The sequence below is a fragment of the Aethalodelphis obliquidens genome, unplaced genomic scaffold, assembly GCF_003676395.1.
Source record: "Aethalodelphis obliquidens isolate GAN/ISIS:26980383/991018 unplaced genomic scaffold, ASM367639v1 scaffold98, whole genome shotgun sequence".
Taxonomy (NCBI): Eukaryota; Metazoa; Chordata; class Mammalia; order Artiodactyla; family Delphinidae; genus Aethalodelphis; species Aethalodelphis obliquidens.
Window position 1 is genome coordinate 1567398 of NW_020838042.1, and position 17458 is coordinate 1584855.

The 17458-nt window shown below is 37.6% G+C and overlaps 1 protein-coding gene across 4 annotated transcripts in view; it reads right to left on the bottom strand.

The window, feature by feature from the left end:
• DMD (dystrophin) overlaps positions 1 to 17458 on the bottom strand; it is a 2234319-nt gene that overhangs the window by 681773 nt on the left and 1535088 nt on the right. The gene's annotated exons all lie outside the window — the stretch shown is intronic.

A 17458-nucleotide genomic window follows, 5' to 3' on the forward strand; every position in this document is an offset into this window, starting at 1 on the left:
TAAAATTATAAGTACAATTTATAAAGTATCCTAATGTGGATACTTTATATAGTACCACGATAGAAAAATTCAAAGTTTCCAACTTTTCATTAATACATATTTAACAATCTTTCAAACTGATTTTGATTATCATCATGGCTGAGCAACTGATTTAATTTAAAAAGTCCTTCTCAATAACAATTATACAGGTTGTGGAATCGGTAAAGAAAAATATAAAGTATTCAGGCTTTGCCAGGTGAATAAGTTTTACTTATTTTTTTCATTCAAGGGGAAGAAAAAAGTAAAGATTGGATAAGATCTTAATTCGAACTTATGATTTCCTTGAATAGGAAGTAAATTAGTTTGGAGGTGGACTCTAGGGAAATCAAAGCCAATGAAATGTTCTTGTCTTTGCTCTGTATTTTATACTGGGAGCAGCTTATACATTTTTTCCTTTTCTTTCAGACTGGTAATAAAGTGACTAGCAGTGAAGAAAACCCAAGCTACATTATTTTTGGAAAGGCAGAGCTAGGAAAGTTTTTCCACTTGGATAGTGAAACACTGTTTCAAGGTTATTAAGAAATATTAAATTAATATGAATAGTGATGAACACTATAGTGTAAGGTAGCACATGGTAACAGTTAAGATCTGAAGTTCTGGAGTGAAAACACCTGGGAGAGAATCCTTCTCTGTCTTAGGAAGTCTGTGACCTTGGTTAAGTTACTAAACTTCTCTAAATTTCAAGTTTTCTCTTCAGCAAGGAGGGATAATGACAGGATAAATGTCAAAGGGGCAGTTGTACAGATTCAATGACTAATACAAGAAATGTACACAGAACAATACCAGAAAAATAACAGGAAAATATTAGCATAGTTCCAGACACTAGTAGGTAATACTGTTAGGTATTACTATTTTTATAAATATCTGATAAATAAGAAGCACAGTGATAACAAATATGGTAAGAAGTTAGAGATAACGGGTCGAAATACGTAAAATATTTGGGGAAAACTCAGTCAAAGGTCTTGTGTGGCCCTATATGTACTGAAGGGGGCTGAATTTGCTGGTGTGAATTGATACTGAATACCAACAGCTGGATTATCGAAGGTGCGTGAAGAAGGGCAAGAAATGTCAGGTCAGTTTATAGCCAATGGCCTCTGGAGCCTAATATATCCAGGAGACTGGTAGTAGAGAAGGAGTGGCCTATATAGTTCAGAAGGGAAGCTTTGAGGGAAAGCTGCAAAACACAGCATGTCAACGGGAAGCCTGAGAGGCACGGATGACAAGAGAACTGTTCTAGAAACATGAAGAGAATGTGCCATACGGGCATTCCATTCTGAGGTAGCCATAAATTACTTTTCATGGTTATATTACTTTCTGCCTTTTTAAGGTTGTCTTTTTGTTAGAGAAGATGATGAAAGAAATGGAGGAAAGTCTCTTGCCTCTCAAGCTTCTTGGGGAGAACAAGAGGTTCCTACAGATGGAAGAAATAATCTTGAACAAGGTAGAAAGAAAAAAAGTGAGGTGTCAGATGGAATAAAAAACGAATGCCAAGAAGTAATGACTGAAGGACAATGATACTGAGGAGACAGAGAAGAAATAGTTTCCCAAAGCTATCTCACTACTCTGAGGCTTTTTTCTAGAAAGAATGAAACATAATTTGAAGCAGAAATAGCATCTTGTGATCCAACAGTCTAGTAGGAGAAAGCATGGGAGCCAATAGGATCTAGCAATCTTAAAAGGGATTCCAAGAGAGGAGCTGAATCCCTGGAGAGAATGCATGGGTGTGGATGAAAAGAGAGCTAAATTAAAATATCACTGTAGGAGCTAACTGTGGAATGTCTAGCTGACTAGGAAATATGGACAAATCGTTCTGAAAATAGATAACAACAGATACTCAGGCAACATACAGTATTTTAGGAGGATTTCAAGGTTCTGGGAAGTGTCAGACAAGGTTTTGTTTTTTTTTTAACTTGACATTGAAAAATTCACCCTCAAAAGAAAGAAGGAATGCGATTTTTTTCTCTAGACTTGCTTCTGACCAACAAAGAAGTGTTTAATGAAGTGGAAATTATCACATCATCTTAAATTTCTCTACAGTGAAGGACGAGAATGCAGAGAATCATCAGACTTCAACTGTTTTCTGGAAAACACATGGGGGGGGGGGCGGAGGGAAAAGTCTATTGAAAAGAAAGGCTAGGACCAGAGATCGAAAAACAGAACGTTTTAAGATGACTAAAAAGTACAGTTAATATTGGGATGATAAATCACAAAATTCTCCAATGAGGAAAAAGTATCACCAAGTAGAAAGACAGCTGAAACAGATTCAGAGGAGAGCTGAGAGGCAGAGCAATGCTGCCATCTGTGCCCTGGTCATGGGCAAAGGATCTGATTTGTGGACCGGTCAGTCAGGACATGGCTGGTCTTGTCTCCTCCAGTCCTCAACACCTGAAAACATCTTTCTACCAATGGGGAAGGGAGGAGAAACTTTCCATTTTGCTCACTGCTTTATCTTCTGCACCTCCCACAGGTTCTAGAATCTAGAAGATGCTCAATTGATGACCTCTGAATAAATGAATGAAACAAACAAAAAAGTCTATGCACAGCAAGATTTTCAGTAAACTTAGAGGCCTTCTATCCAAGGCGAGTGCTAAAAGAGAACATCTAAAGACAGTTTCTCGAAGCCTAGAACACAGAACATGCCAAGGCTCTTGCTTGTTTAGGTGATTTTAGCTATTTTAAGAACAAGAAAATAATGAGCCACTGCTTGGGGAAGGCAATGGAAAGTCAAATATTAAAGGGAGAAAATAGAACCAATGAATTCTTATGTTCCCTACTTTTCTATCAAGGGGAGAAAAGCAGGAAACAACACTGGATCAAGAAGCAGAGTATAAAACAGACTATCTAAGGCTAGAATGATGGATTTAAACCCTTGCTCTGTCATGTTTTAGCTGTGTAACCCTAGGCAGGTTACTTAACCTCCCTGAATCTCCATTTACTCCTCTTTAAAATGGAGATTATAATAGTACTTCCCTCACAGAGAGCTGGTCTTACCATTTCCTAGATATACAATCTTGGACAAGATTACAGGCATCTGGAGGTAAGGGATTATACCATGCTTGCTAAACTGAACTTTTCTGAACCTCAGATCATTTACCCGCATAATGAAGAAAACAGTACCAATCACATGGAATTGTTCTAATTAGTATTTTATGAATTGATATGTTAAGTCACCTCCTAGCATGTGTATGTGTGTGTTTTTTCCTCCTCCTTTCCCTTTTGCTGCTCAATGTTTATTGGCTGCTCACTTTCTAAATTAGCACGGCTTTCCAGGTCCTGTGCTCTTAGAACCAGACTTCATACTCCAGCTTCATCTCCCTCCATTCTTCCCATGCTTCCCCACACCTCAGTCTCTATATGGCATTCTCCCATGAGCACAGACCATCTCACCCTTTCGTGCCCTTCCACATGCTCTATATTCTTCTTGAAAACTCCTCTCCCTTCCCCAGACAAAAGTCTCAATTCCTTTTCAAATACCAACTCTAGATTTCTATGTTTTGTGGAGGAGCAGGGTAAGTTTATAACTAAAAATCTCTATGAGGCATAGAATTACACCATTCTTTCGGTCTTAAACACTTTGAATCCTTAACATTTTATTACTGAAATCTAACCATCACTAGGAAGAACAAAATCTTGCACCATTATTAGGGTTGGGGAATTTTAATTTTATTTGTAATATGGCTAGAGGGTAGCTGATAGTACTTGAGAGCTGGGTTCTAAACTCCAGAAACTTTGGGTCTCCTAGAGAAAAAAAGTGCTATATCATGAAGTAGCAAGAGGCTAATCTCCATCTATTACACACATTTTATTAGGGTCAATTCTATCTACAACACTACTTGAAATATTTCATTCGTCCTAAAAAGACTTGTCTCTAGATCCATGTATGTGCACATACTTTAATTTTTTTATTAAGCAAGATGCTTCAATGGAAAACTTTTGAGGTCCTGAGAACATTTTTTTAAATAAATTTATTTATTTTATTTATTTATTTTTGGCTACTTTGGTTCTTTGTTGCTGTGTGCGGCTTTCTCTAGTTGCGGCAAGCGGAGGCTACTCTTCACTGCAGTGCGCGGCCGTCTCATTGCTGTGGCTTCTCTTGTGGAGCACGGGCTCTAGTTGCATGGGCTCAGTAGTTGTGGCTTGCAGGCTCTAGAGCACAGGCTCAGTAGTTGTGGTGCACAGGCTTAGTTGCCCTGAGGCATGTGGGATCTTCCCAGACCAGGGCTCGAACCCGTGTCCCCTGCACTGGCAGGCGGATTCTTAACCACTGTGCCACCAGGGAAGCCTGAGGTCCTGAGAACATTTATCATATTTTATTATGTATATCATATATTGACTCATACTGCATATTCAGATGCCTCTACTTTTAGCTAAAGAGAAAAAAAAATTAGGTTGCTTCTTTTCCACTGTCCTTTTACTAGAAACATAAGCAAATCACCTCATTAGGTAAAGTGTGGGCTGGTCGGATCTGTAAGGAGGCAGTTTAAGTGGTTTTGTCCAGACTGAGCCACAGAATCTTGACACCAAGGGTCAGGCAGGGATATTTCGTCATCCCATGGGAGTTTTCTGTTAACTCCATCATTTAAAAGATGGAAAGAGGATTTGTTGAGAGTTCTCTCAACCCATAACCCTCATCAGGGAAGGAGTCAGGATACATAAACGACTACACAGAATCTTAAGCACGAAGTTCCAGGATGGGTTTCCAGGTTCTCTTCCTTAAGGAGCATGGAAAATGGCTTCCCCTCTCTCCGGTAGGGATCCTTTCCTCCGTGCCCCCGTTTAACGCCCGTACAGTTTGATTGGCTTGCCTGGATGTCTGCCTCTTGCCTCAGGCCACTGTCCAGGGTTGCAAGGAGTTGGCCCTAGGAATGGCTGCTTCAAATCTCTGCTTCTTTAACCATCACCGAGACCAAGGTCATTCTTCTCAAGTCCGATGGAAGAAGCATCTCTTCCAGCATGGGGTTAGGCGGAAAACAGTCCTTAAGGTGTCACACTATTAACCGTCCCTCCAGCAACAGGGGCTAGTGCCCTTGGTTAATCAATTCATGTCAGAATCACATGTATTACAGTGTGTATCACTAAGCCAGGTAGATAGATACACACATCATATATACGTGTGTATGTGAATAGATATGTACACGTACACACAGACACACACACACACACACAGAGCCTGTATAGTCTGACTATTAATGATTGTAGCATAACGTGTTTCACATGTGTTTATTAGAAAATTAAGATAACTCTACTAGAAATTGTATTTTCCTTCCACAGTTAAGCATACAAAAAGTCAAACTCAAAATTTCTGAAAGGAATCAAGATTGGCACACCAGAATAGTAGCATGAGTAACACTAGGTGTAATATACTATTGCAAACCACAGCTTTGCTCTGAGTATTTTGTTGATTAAAAGGTGTTGGCTTCAGGAGGGAACTCTCATTTTTTCAAGTGTTTTAAGAATATTTCTCTAGTCTAAAATTTTAATTGGTTTCGAGGGTGCATGATTAGTCAGACTAATAGCTTTACTTAGAGCTTTAGAGGAACTACTAAATGTTTTAAAAAACACACAATGTGTTTGGAATACTTCCTTTGAAGTATTCACATGTGATTTTTCTGTAATTGACAGGTCTCCTTTGGTTGATAAGAAAACAAGGAACACATTTTATTTCTAGCTTTGTTGTATGAATGTGGGTAATTTTTTTACTTTGATATTTGAAAAATCAGTCAACTGATGAAATGATAAATTATTGGACCCACACTAACACAGATATCTAAAAAGTACCATCTTGTATATGTGGTTAAATTGAATTACTATCTAATACTAGAGTTATAGGAAAGATTGTTTTAGCTATTTATCCATATCACCAATAGATAAAATAACTATCTCCATGTAAGCAACATGGGAAAATATTTTTCTTTTTGAATATTTAAAAGGATGGCATGTAGCTTAATGAAACATGCACAAGAAAGTACATGTTACCAAAACTAGAAATCATGCATGGACTCAAAAAGAACCTCACTTCCCTCTAAATATTTGTAGTCTGTAGGTACATGTGGAAAATTAGAAACAAATGTTGTGAACCCACAAACATTTATTTTTCTCTATATTCTTTCTCATCATTCTAAAGAGGAAATAGTATATATGATTCAACTATCATCAATTATTTACATTTTAGCACAATAAGGGCTTGTGCTATACGTGGACGAGTCCTGGAGAACTGGAAGTCAAAGATTCATGATAAACAACTATACTTCTGGATTTTAGAAACAGATTTTTTGGGTGTAAGAGCCAAAGACTTTGAAAGCTTAGTGATGCTACTTCATAATTTTTTAATTGGTTCTTTTCTGCTACTAAGAATATAATCCAAATAAGAAATATTTGCTGCTACTTGGAAGAGAGATTACCACCCACACTATCACCACAATCGTTTACTCAGGGTTTTCTGTATGCCAGGCAAGTTTACTTATAACCCCTGTTTTATTTAATTTTTACCAAATGATTTTCAGGGTTACCATTATTCCCATTTTACTGAAAGGTAAAATACTTTGCTCAGGATCTCACATTAACAAGTGACAATGCCAAGACAGTGTACTTAACCATTACACCTATTTCTAAGACTGATATGATCATCAGATACTCCTCCTACATGTCCCACTCAATATATAAAAATTATTAAGTACTCAAATACTTTTGAATCCAAGAGCTATAGCTTATAATATATAGTATCCACAAAATAATCTAATATCCATTCTAATTAGGGAGAGAAGATCACCTTGAACTAGTCATAAAAATGTAGGTTATAAAAATCAAGTGAATCTGGCTTCCTCCCACAAGGCAGATATTATTCTTGAGAAATATCTCCAATCTGACTTCACGCAAACTTGCATCCTTTCTTCACTAATTTGAAGATAGAAATAACCCTTGCCTTCCCCCTTTTTAGTTTGCATCTTCTAATTTTCATATATGAATTCTTACTCATATATGGATTCATAACTCACATTATATAAATTCTTCATACATGCACTCAGTAAAAAGCAGTGTTTCTCAACCTTAGCACTGTTGATATTTTGGCACATATAAGTCTTTGCTGTGGGTGGCTGTCCTGTGCATTGTGGGATGTTTATCAGTATCCTTGGTCAGAGCACCATCCCACTTTTGATAACCAAACACGTTTTCAGACATTATCAAGTGTCCTCTGAAGGCCGGGAAATTGCCTCTGGTTGAGAATCACTAATTGAAAGGGTTTTTAATTTCTCTCTTTCTCAGTCTCTCTCCTCCCCTCCTCTTCCTGTGTGTGTGTTTTGGGGGTGGGTGGGTATGTGTGTGCATGGGTGTGTGTATGGTTTATATACTTGCTTAGCATTTGCAGTGGACATCCTTTATGCCTATCCAAGTTTGTGCTCTCTTACACCTCAAATTACAGATTAAGTGAAATTAAGTGCTTCTCTTAACCTCATGATATTGGGCATGCACTGAAGAAATAGTAAATACTTGAAGCTACAGCTATGAGGGAATAGTAAATAATATTATACAGGAAATGCCATGATGATAAAAGTGAAAGCATCTCTGGTAGAGAGTAAACGTCTACAAATTCTTTTTCTTCCTGCATCTATACCCTTATAATGAGATATTCCAGATGCTCCCATTGAGAGCTGTAGTGTATTTCTCCATTCACTGAATATGGATTGGCCAAGTAACTTGTTCTGGCCAATGGGATATTAGTAAACATGACACAAGCAAAGGTTTGAGAAAACCTTGGCCATTGGGCTATGCTTCGAAACCTTTCACCACTATGTGAACTATGCTAGCCTACTGAATGATGACAGACAAGTGGCCCTGTCACATCCACTGTCTCATCCAATAACCAAGTGCCAGTCACATGAATGAGGCCATTGACTACCAGCTGACCATTAATACATGAGTGAGCCCAGCTGAGACTAGCAAAAGAACCATCTAGATATGCCCAGCCTAAAGCAGATCCCCCAAATCATGAGCTACATAAATGATTCTTATTTTAAGCCACTACATGCGGGGGTAGCCTGTTATACAACAATAAATAACTGATACATTTGGTGGTAGCTTGTTATACAACAATAAATATCTGATACAACATACATTTTTACCTATTAAAGACTTGCATCCGAAACAAGATTTAAAATGACCCTCCCATTGCTACAGAAACAAAACAAATGCTGATCCAACAAAGAGAACACAGATTAGAAAAGAAATAGTCTTCAAGTTAAGGTGTGAAAGACAGAGAGCTGAAGAGGCACATAATCATTCTATGATGCCTGTAAATCAGGCAGCCAACATTTTATAGGATATTTGAAAAGCAAAGCCTTTAGTAAAATACATCGTTAATACACTTAAAACAATGTAAATGAAAAGAGTACAGAATGCAATAATGAGAGCCGTGAGGTGCGTAGCCCAGTGCAGAAGACAAGGGGAGGAAAGCCAGATCAGACCATAATAAAGACCATGCTACTGATGAAGGAAAATCATCAATTCTAAAACAGACATCAGAATAAAATCCATATATTCATTTGGGTATAACCAGCTAGAGAACACCGTACAGTTCTCATTACAGCAAATACACTGCTATTCTACCAAAATTTTTAGCACCTTGAAAATTTCTTGAATTAAAGGATCCAATCTGTTGTTTGTTTTTTAACAGAATTGCTCCTACCTGAACATTAGAGATAAGATTCTTCGGTAAAGCAAGAGCAAAACCAGGTAAGCAGTGGTCTCTACGTAATTCAGTCTAAATGAGTCTCATATTTGTTTGGGTAAGCTACGTCTTTACCCTAAGTAGCAAAATAACCAGCAAGGAGTTCTTTAAGTTGTTAAACATGTGCCAGGCCCTCACAAGCCCCACCCTTGAGATGAGATAAGCTACTTAAAGTATCAAATTTATCTTTTTCTTCCTCACCAACCCAGTGCAATGTCTGATACACAGTAGGGTCTCAAACAACATTTGCTGCTGCTGTTATCCCGATTAGAATGAAGCACAACGTAATCCTTAAGGGACGTATAAGAGAGAGGGAGAGAGGTGGAAAGAGAGATTGATTCATTACAGTTTCAATCTAGAGTTTCATCAGGCAGAACAAAGGCAGAGGAACCATTAGCTGCAATGTAAATGAAGCAGTATTAAGTAGTTATAACATGTAGACTCTTTTGGTCTGAATTCATAATAATACCTTCTATCTGTACAGAACTTTAAACAGTATTCATTTTTAGTAATTTTCTCCACGGATTTCTCACCACAACACTCCAGTGTGGGCAGGGAGAGCATCATTGCCACCAATTTATAGGAGAGGAAACTAAAATTTGGATAAATTAAAATACTTCTCCAGGAGGAACCAAGATGGCAGAGTAGAAGGACGTGCTCTCACTCCCTCTTGTGAGAACACCAGAATCACAGCTAGCTGCTGGACAATCATCAACAGCAAGACACTGGAACTCACCAAAAAAGATACCCCACATCCACAGACAAAGGAGAAGCCACAATGAGATGGCAGGAGGGGCGCAATCACAGTAAAATCAAATCCCATAACTGGTGGGTGGGTGACCCAAAGACTGGCGAACACTTACACCACAGAAGCCCACCCACTGGAGTGAAGGTTCTGAGCCCCATGTCAGGCTTCCCAAACTGGGGGTCTGGCAACAGGAGGAGGAATTACTAGAGAATCAGACTTTGAAGGCTAGTGGGAATTGACTGCAGGACTTCGACAGGACTGGGGGAAACAGAGACTCCACTCTTGGAGGGCACACACAAAGTAGTGTGCGCATCGGGACCCAGGGGAAGGAGCAGTGACCCTGGGGGAGACTGAACCAGACCTACCTGCTAGTGTTGGAGGGTCTCCTGCAGAGGCGGGGGCTGGCGCTGCTTCACCGTGGGGACAAGAACACTGGCAGCAGAAGTTCTGGGAAGTACTCCTTGGCGTGAGCCCTCCCAGAGTCTGTCATTAGCCCCAACAAAGAGCCCAGGTAGGCTCCAGTGTTGGGTTGCCTATGGCCAAACAACCAAAAGGGAAGGAACCCAGCCCCACCCATCAGCAACCAAGTAGATTAAAGTTTTACTGAGCTCTGCCCACCAGAGCAGCCCCCAGCTCTACCCACCACCAGTCACTCCCATCAGGAAACGTACACAAGCCTCTTAGATAGCCTCACCCACCAGAGGGCAGACAGCAGAAGCAAGAGGAACTACAATCCTGCAGCCTGTGGAACAAAAACCACATTCACAGAAAGATAGAGAAGATGAAAAGGCAGAGGGCTATACACCAGATGAAGGAACAAGATGAAACCCCAGAAAAAAAACCTAAATGAAGTGGAGATGGGCAACCTTCCAGAAAAAGAATTCAGAATAATGATAGTGAAGATGATCCAGGACCTCGGAAAAAGAATGGAGGCAAATATCGAGAAGATGCAAGAAATGTTTAACAAACACCTAGAACAATTAAAGAACAAACAAACAGAGATGAACAATACAATAACTGAAATGAAAACTACACTAGAAGGAATCAATAGCGGAATAACTGAAGCAGAAGTACGGATAAGTGACCTGGAAGACAGAATGGTGGAATTCACTGCTGTGGAACAGACTAAAGAAAAAAGAATGAAAAGAAATGAAGACAGCCTAAGAGACCTCTGGGACAACATTAAACGCAACAACATTCGCATTATAGGGGTCCCAGAAGGAGAAGAGAGAGAGAAAGGACCTGAGAAAACATTTGAAGAGATTGTAGTCGAAAACATCCCTAACATGGGAAAGGAAATAGCTACCCAAGTCCAGGAAGTGCAGCGAGTCCCATACAGGATAAACCCAAGGAGAAAAACGCTGAGACACACAGTAATCAAATTGACAAAAATTAAAGACAAAGAAAAATTATTGAAAGCAGCAAGGGAAAAACGACAAATAACATACAAGGGAACTCCCATAAGGTTAACAGCTGATTTCTCAGCAGCAACTCTACAAGCCAGAAGGGAGTGGCATGATATACTTAAAGTGATGAAAGGGAAGAACCTACAATCAAGATTACTTTACCCAGCAAGGATCTCATTCAGATTTGATGGAGAAATCAAAAGCTTTACAGACAAACAAAAGCTAAGAGAATTCAGCACCACCAAACCAGCTCTACAACAAATACTAAAGGAACATCTCTAAGTGGGAAACACAAGAGAGGAAAAGGACCTACAAAAACAAACCCAAAACAATTAAGAAAATGGTCAGAGGAACACACATATCGATAATTACCTTAAACGTGAATGATTAAATGCTCCAACCAAAAGACACAGGGTTGCTGAATGGATACAAAAACAAGACCCGTATATATGCTGTCTACAAGAGACCCACTTCAGACCTAGGGACACATACAGACTGAAAGTGAGGGGATGGAAAAAGACATTCCATGCAAATGGAAATCAAAAGAAAGCTGGAGTAGCTATACTCATATCAGATAAAATAGACTTAAAAATAAAGAATGTTACAAGAGACAAGGAATGACACTACATAATGATCAAGGGATCAATCCAAGAAGAAGATATAACAATTATAAATATACATGCACCCAACATAGGAGCATCTCAATACACGAGGCAACTGCTAACAGCTCTACAAGAGGAAATCGACAGTAACACAATAATAGTGGGGGACTTTAACACCTCACTTACACCAATGGACAGATCATCCAAATGAAAATAAATAAGGAAACACACACTTTAAATGACACAATAGACCAGATAGATTTAATTGATATTTATAGGACACTCCATCCAAAAACAGCAGATTACACTTTCTTCTCAAGTGCGCACAGAACATTCTCCAGGAAAGATCACATCTTCGGTCACAAATCTATCCTCAGTAAATTTAAGAAAACTGAAATCATACCCAGCATCTTTTCTGACCATGACGCTATGAGATTAGAAATGAATTACAGGGAAGGAAATGTAAAAAACACAAACACATGGAGGATAAACAATACATTACTAAATAACCAACAGATCACTGAAGAAATCAAAGAGGAAATCAAAAAATACCTAGACACAAAGGACAATGAAAACACGACAATCCAAAACCTATGGGATGCAGCAAAAGCAGTTCTAAGAGGGAAGTTTAGAGCTATACAAGCCTACCTCAAGAAACAACTCAAATAAACAATCTAACCTTACAACTAAAGGAACTAGAGAAAGAAGAACAAACAAAACCCAAAGTTAGCAGAAGGAAAGAAATCATAAAGATCAGAGCAGAAATAAATGAAATAGAAACAAAGAAAACAGTAGCAAAGATCAATAAAACTAAAAGCTGGTTCTTTGAGAAGATAAACAAAATTGATAAACCATTAGCCAGACTCATCAAGAAAAAGAGGGAGAAGACTCAAATCAATAAAATTAGAAACGAAAAAGGAGAAGTTACAACAGACACCACAGAAATACAAAGCATCCTAAGAGACAACTACAAGCAACTCTATGCCAATAAAATGGACAACCTGGAAGAAATGGAAAAATTCTTAGAAAGGTATAACCTTCCAAGACTGAACCAGGAAGAAACAGAAAACATGAACAGACCAATCACAAGTAATGAAATTGAAACTGTGATTAAAAATCTTCCAACAAACAAAAGTCCAGGACCACATGGCTTCACAGGTGAATTATATCAAACATTCAGAGAAGAGCTAACACCCATCCTTCTCAAGCTCTTCCAAAAAATTGCAGAGCAGGAACACTCCCAAACTCATTCTACGGGGCCACCATCATCCTGATACCAAAACCAGACAAGATACTACAAAAAAAAGAAAATTACAGACCAATATCACTCATGAATATAGATGCAAAAATCCTCAACAAAATAATAGCAAACAGAATCCAACAACACATTAAAAGGATCACACACCACGATCGGGTGGGATTTATCACAGGGACGTAAGGATTCTTCAATATACGCAAATCAATCAATGTGATACATCATATTAACAAATGGAAGAATAAAAACCATATGATCATCTCAATAGATGTGGAGAAAGGTTTTGACAAAGTTCAACACCCATTTATGATAAAGACTCTCCAGAAAGTGGGCATAGAGGGAACCTACCTCAACATAATAAAGGCCATATACGACAAACTCATAGCAAACATCATTCTCAATGATGAAAAACTGAAAGCATTTCCTTTAAGATCAGGAACAAGACAAGGATGTCCACTCTCACCACTATTATTCCACATAGTTTTATAAGTCCTAGCCACGGCAATCAGAAAAGAAAAAGAAATAAAAGGAATACAAAATGGAAAAGAAGAAGTAAAACTGTCACTGTTTGCAGATGACATGATACTATACATAGAGAATCCTAAAAATGCCACCAGAAAACTACTAGAGCTAATCAATGAATTTGGTAAAGTTGCAGGATACAAAATTAATGCACAGAAATCTCTTGCATTCCTATACACTTATGATGAAAAATCTGAAAGACAAATTAAGGAAACACTCCCATTTACCACTGGAACAAAAAGAATAAAATACCTAGGAATAAACCTACCTAGGGAGACAAAAGACCTGTATGCAGAAAACTGTAAGATACTGATGAACAAAATTAAAGATGATACCAACAGATGGAGAGATATACTATGTTCTTGGATTGGAAGAATTAATATTGTGAAAATGACTATACTACCCAAAGCAATCTACAGATTCAATGCAATCCCCATCAAATTACCAATGGCATTTTTTATGGAACTAGAACAAATCATCTTAAAGTTTGTATGGATACACGAAAGACCCAGAATAGCCAAAGCAGTCTTGCGGGAAGAAAACGGAGCTGGAGAAATCAGACTCCTTGACTTCAGACTATACTACAAAGCTACAGTAATCAAGACAATATGGTACTGGCACAAAAACAGAAACATAGATCAATGGAACAAGACAGAAAGCCCAGAGATAAACCCACACACCTATGGTCAACTAATCTATGACAAAGGAGGCAAAGATATACAATGGAGAAAAGACAGTCTCTTCAATAAGTGGTGCTGGGAAAACTGGACAGCTACATGTAAAAGAATGAAAGTAGAACACTCCCTAACACCATACACAAAAATAAACTCAAAATGGATTCGAGACCTGAATGTAAGACCAGACACTATAAAACTCTTAGAGGAAAACATAGGAAGAACACTCTTTGACATAAATCACAGCAAGGTTTTTTTGATCCATCTCCTAAAGTAATGAAAATAAAAACAAAAATAAACAAGTGGGACCTAATGAAAGTTCAAAGCTTTTGCACAGCAAAGGAAACCATGAACAAGACGAAAAGACAATCTTCAGAATGGGAGAAAATATCTGCAAACGAATCAACAGACAAAGGATTAATTTCCAAAATATATCAACAGCTCATGCAGCTCACTATTAAAGAAACAAGCAACCCAATCCAAAAATGGGCAGAAGACCTAAATAGACATTTCTCCAAAGAAGACATACAGATGGCCAAGAAGCACATGAATAGCTGCTCAACATCACTAATTATTAGAGAAATGCAAATCAAAACTACAATGAGGCATCACCTCACACCAGTCAGAATGGGCATCATCAGAAAATCTACAAACAACAAATGCTGGACAGGGTGTGGAGAAAAGGGAACCCTCTTGCCCTGTTGGTGGGAATGTAAATTGATATAGCCACTATGGAGAACAGTATGGAGGTTCCTTAAAAAACTAAAAATAGAATTACCATATGATCCAGCAATCCTACTACTGGGCATATACCCAGAGAAAACCATAATTCAAAAAGACACATGCACCCCAATGTTCACTGCAGCACTGTTTACAATAGCCAGGTCATGGAAGCAACCTGAATGCCCATCGACAGACGAATGGATAAAGAAGTTGTGATAAATATACACAATGGAATATTACTCAGCCATAAAAAGGAATGAAGCTGAGCCATTTGTTGCGACGTGGATGGATCTAGAGACTGTCATACAGAATCAAGTAAGTCAGAAAGAGAAAAACAAATATCGTATATTAATGAATATATGTGGAACCTAGAAAAATGGTACAGATGAACTGGTTTGCAGGGCAGAAGTTGAGACACAGATGTAGAGAACAAACATATGGACACCAAGGGGGGAAAACCGCATTCAGGTGGGGATGGTGGTGTGCTGAATTGGGCGACTGGGATTGACACGTATACACTGATGTGTATAAAATTGATGACTAATAAGAACCTGCAGTAAAAAAAAACAAAGAAAAACAACTAATACTAAATTTTCTTTGTGTTATTTTTATGTAATTATTTTAATATAAATGTTTCAGGCATTACATGAAATTTCTAAAAATCTTATATATTCTGGTATAATGTTATGTCATAATTCTAGCTATTACTTTAAAATGTATGTCTCAGAACTAAAAAAATAATAATAACCTTCACTTTAGGGTTTTCATAGATGTCCTTTATCAGATTGAGAGTGTTTACTTCTGTTCCTAGTTTGTTGAGAGTTTTTATTAAGGAATTGTTGTTTAATTTTGTTGGATGCTTTTTCCGCATCTTTTGAGAAGATCATATTGTTAATATTCATTTTTCTATTAACATAGTGAGTTGCATTTATTAATTTTCAAATGTTTAAACAACCTTGCATTCCTGGGAAAATCTCAACTTGTCATGACGTATTTCCTTTCCATATATTGTTTGATTTAATTTTGTTAAGTAATTTTTTTCCATTTATGATCACAAGAGATTCTCTCTTGTAGTTGTTTGTTTGTTTGTTTGTTTTGTAAAGTATCAGTCTGGCTTTAGAGTCAGGATAATTTTAACCTTATAAACGAGTTTGGACAGTGTTCCTTTCTAGAAACCGAGAATGACCTCTGGGCAAAGGCTAGTGAAGAAATGAGGACTTCAGTCCTACAGCTGCACAGAATTGAATTTTGCTAACAACCTAATGAACCTTAAAATGGACTTTCCCTCAGTCTCTGGATAAGGGCCAAGAACAGCTGACACCTTGATTTTGGCCTTCTGAGGCCCTAAGCAGCGTACCCAGCCAAGTCTGCCAGACTTCTGTCCTGGAAAACGGTTATAGAAACTATAATTTTTCCTTAGTATACAAATTTAAAGCTTACCTTGCCCACTAAGCACTACTTTGGCTTAATGAAAAAAATAATATATTATTTTCATTATCAATCAGTTCAAAAGATTGCCTAATTTTCCTTGTGTTTTTTTCTATTTGAGGATTTTTATAAATATATGAAGAAATTTCCTTTTCATTGTTGAAGAATTTTAATTTATATTCTTTGTGCTCAAAAAAACATACTATGTACAATTTCATTTATAAGTGTATTAACATTCGCGTTATGTTTAGTATATGATTTATTTTAATGAATGTTCCATGTACACCTGGGAAGAATATGTATTCTGCTGTCATCAAGTACAGTATTCCATAACTGTCAATTAAGTTGAGTTTCTTGATAGTATGGTTCAAATACTCTAGCTCCTTAGTAATTTTCTGTCCTCCTATTCTACTGATTACTCAAAGAACAGTACTGAAATCTCCAACTATAATTGTGGATTTATCTATTTCTTATTTCACACCTTTAGTTTTTGCTTCACGTATTTCAAAATTTTGTTATAAGCTGCATATAGCTTTAAGATTTTTATGTCTTCTTGATAAATTGACATTTTCATTGCTATAAATGAACATTAGAAATTAAAAAAAAGTGATTCAAACTACCACAAGGGCATGACTCTCTTTCTGAGCCCACCCGTGTGTCTATCCACATGTAATGTACTCTTCTTTTCTCCTAATAAACACTTCACTTGTTTCTCTAAAAAAAAATAAAATATAAAAAAATAAAATACTTCTCCAAGATCAAAATCTGGTAAATTTGATGGAAAGTCCTGAGCAATCTGTATTTTGAAAAGGAAGGCTCTGAGTTGACTGATGAAAGAGGGATTCATGGAAAACAACCCAAATAAAAAATCTGCAAAGGATTTGAATAAAATACATTCTTGAAAGAAGATATATGAATGGCCAATAAACTCATGGAAAGGTGATCAACATCACTAGTCATGAGGGAAATGCAAATCAAAATCAGAGAGCGAGAGTGCAAACAAGAGAAAGAATAACAAGTGTTGGTGATGATGTGGAGAAACAGGAACCCTTGGGCACTGTTGGTGGGAATGTAAAATGGCACAGCCACTGTGGAAAACAGTATGGACCTCCCTCAAAAAGTTAAAAATAGAACTACTATATGACCCAGCAATCCTACCTCTGAATATATAGTATATCCAAAAGAATTGAAAATAGGACCTTAAAGAGATATTTGGACACTGATGTTCACCTAAATGTCCACTAACAGATGAATGGATAAAGAAAACATGGTATATGCATACAATGGAATATTATTTAGCCTTAAAAAAGAAGGAAATCCTGTCATATGCTATAGA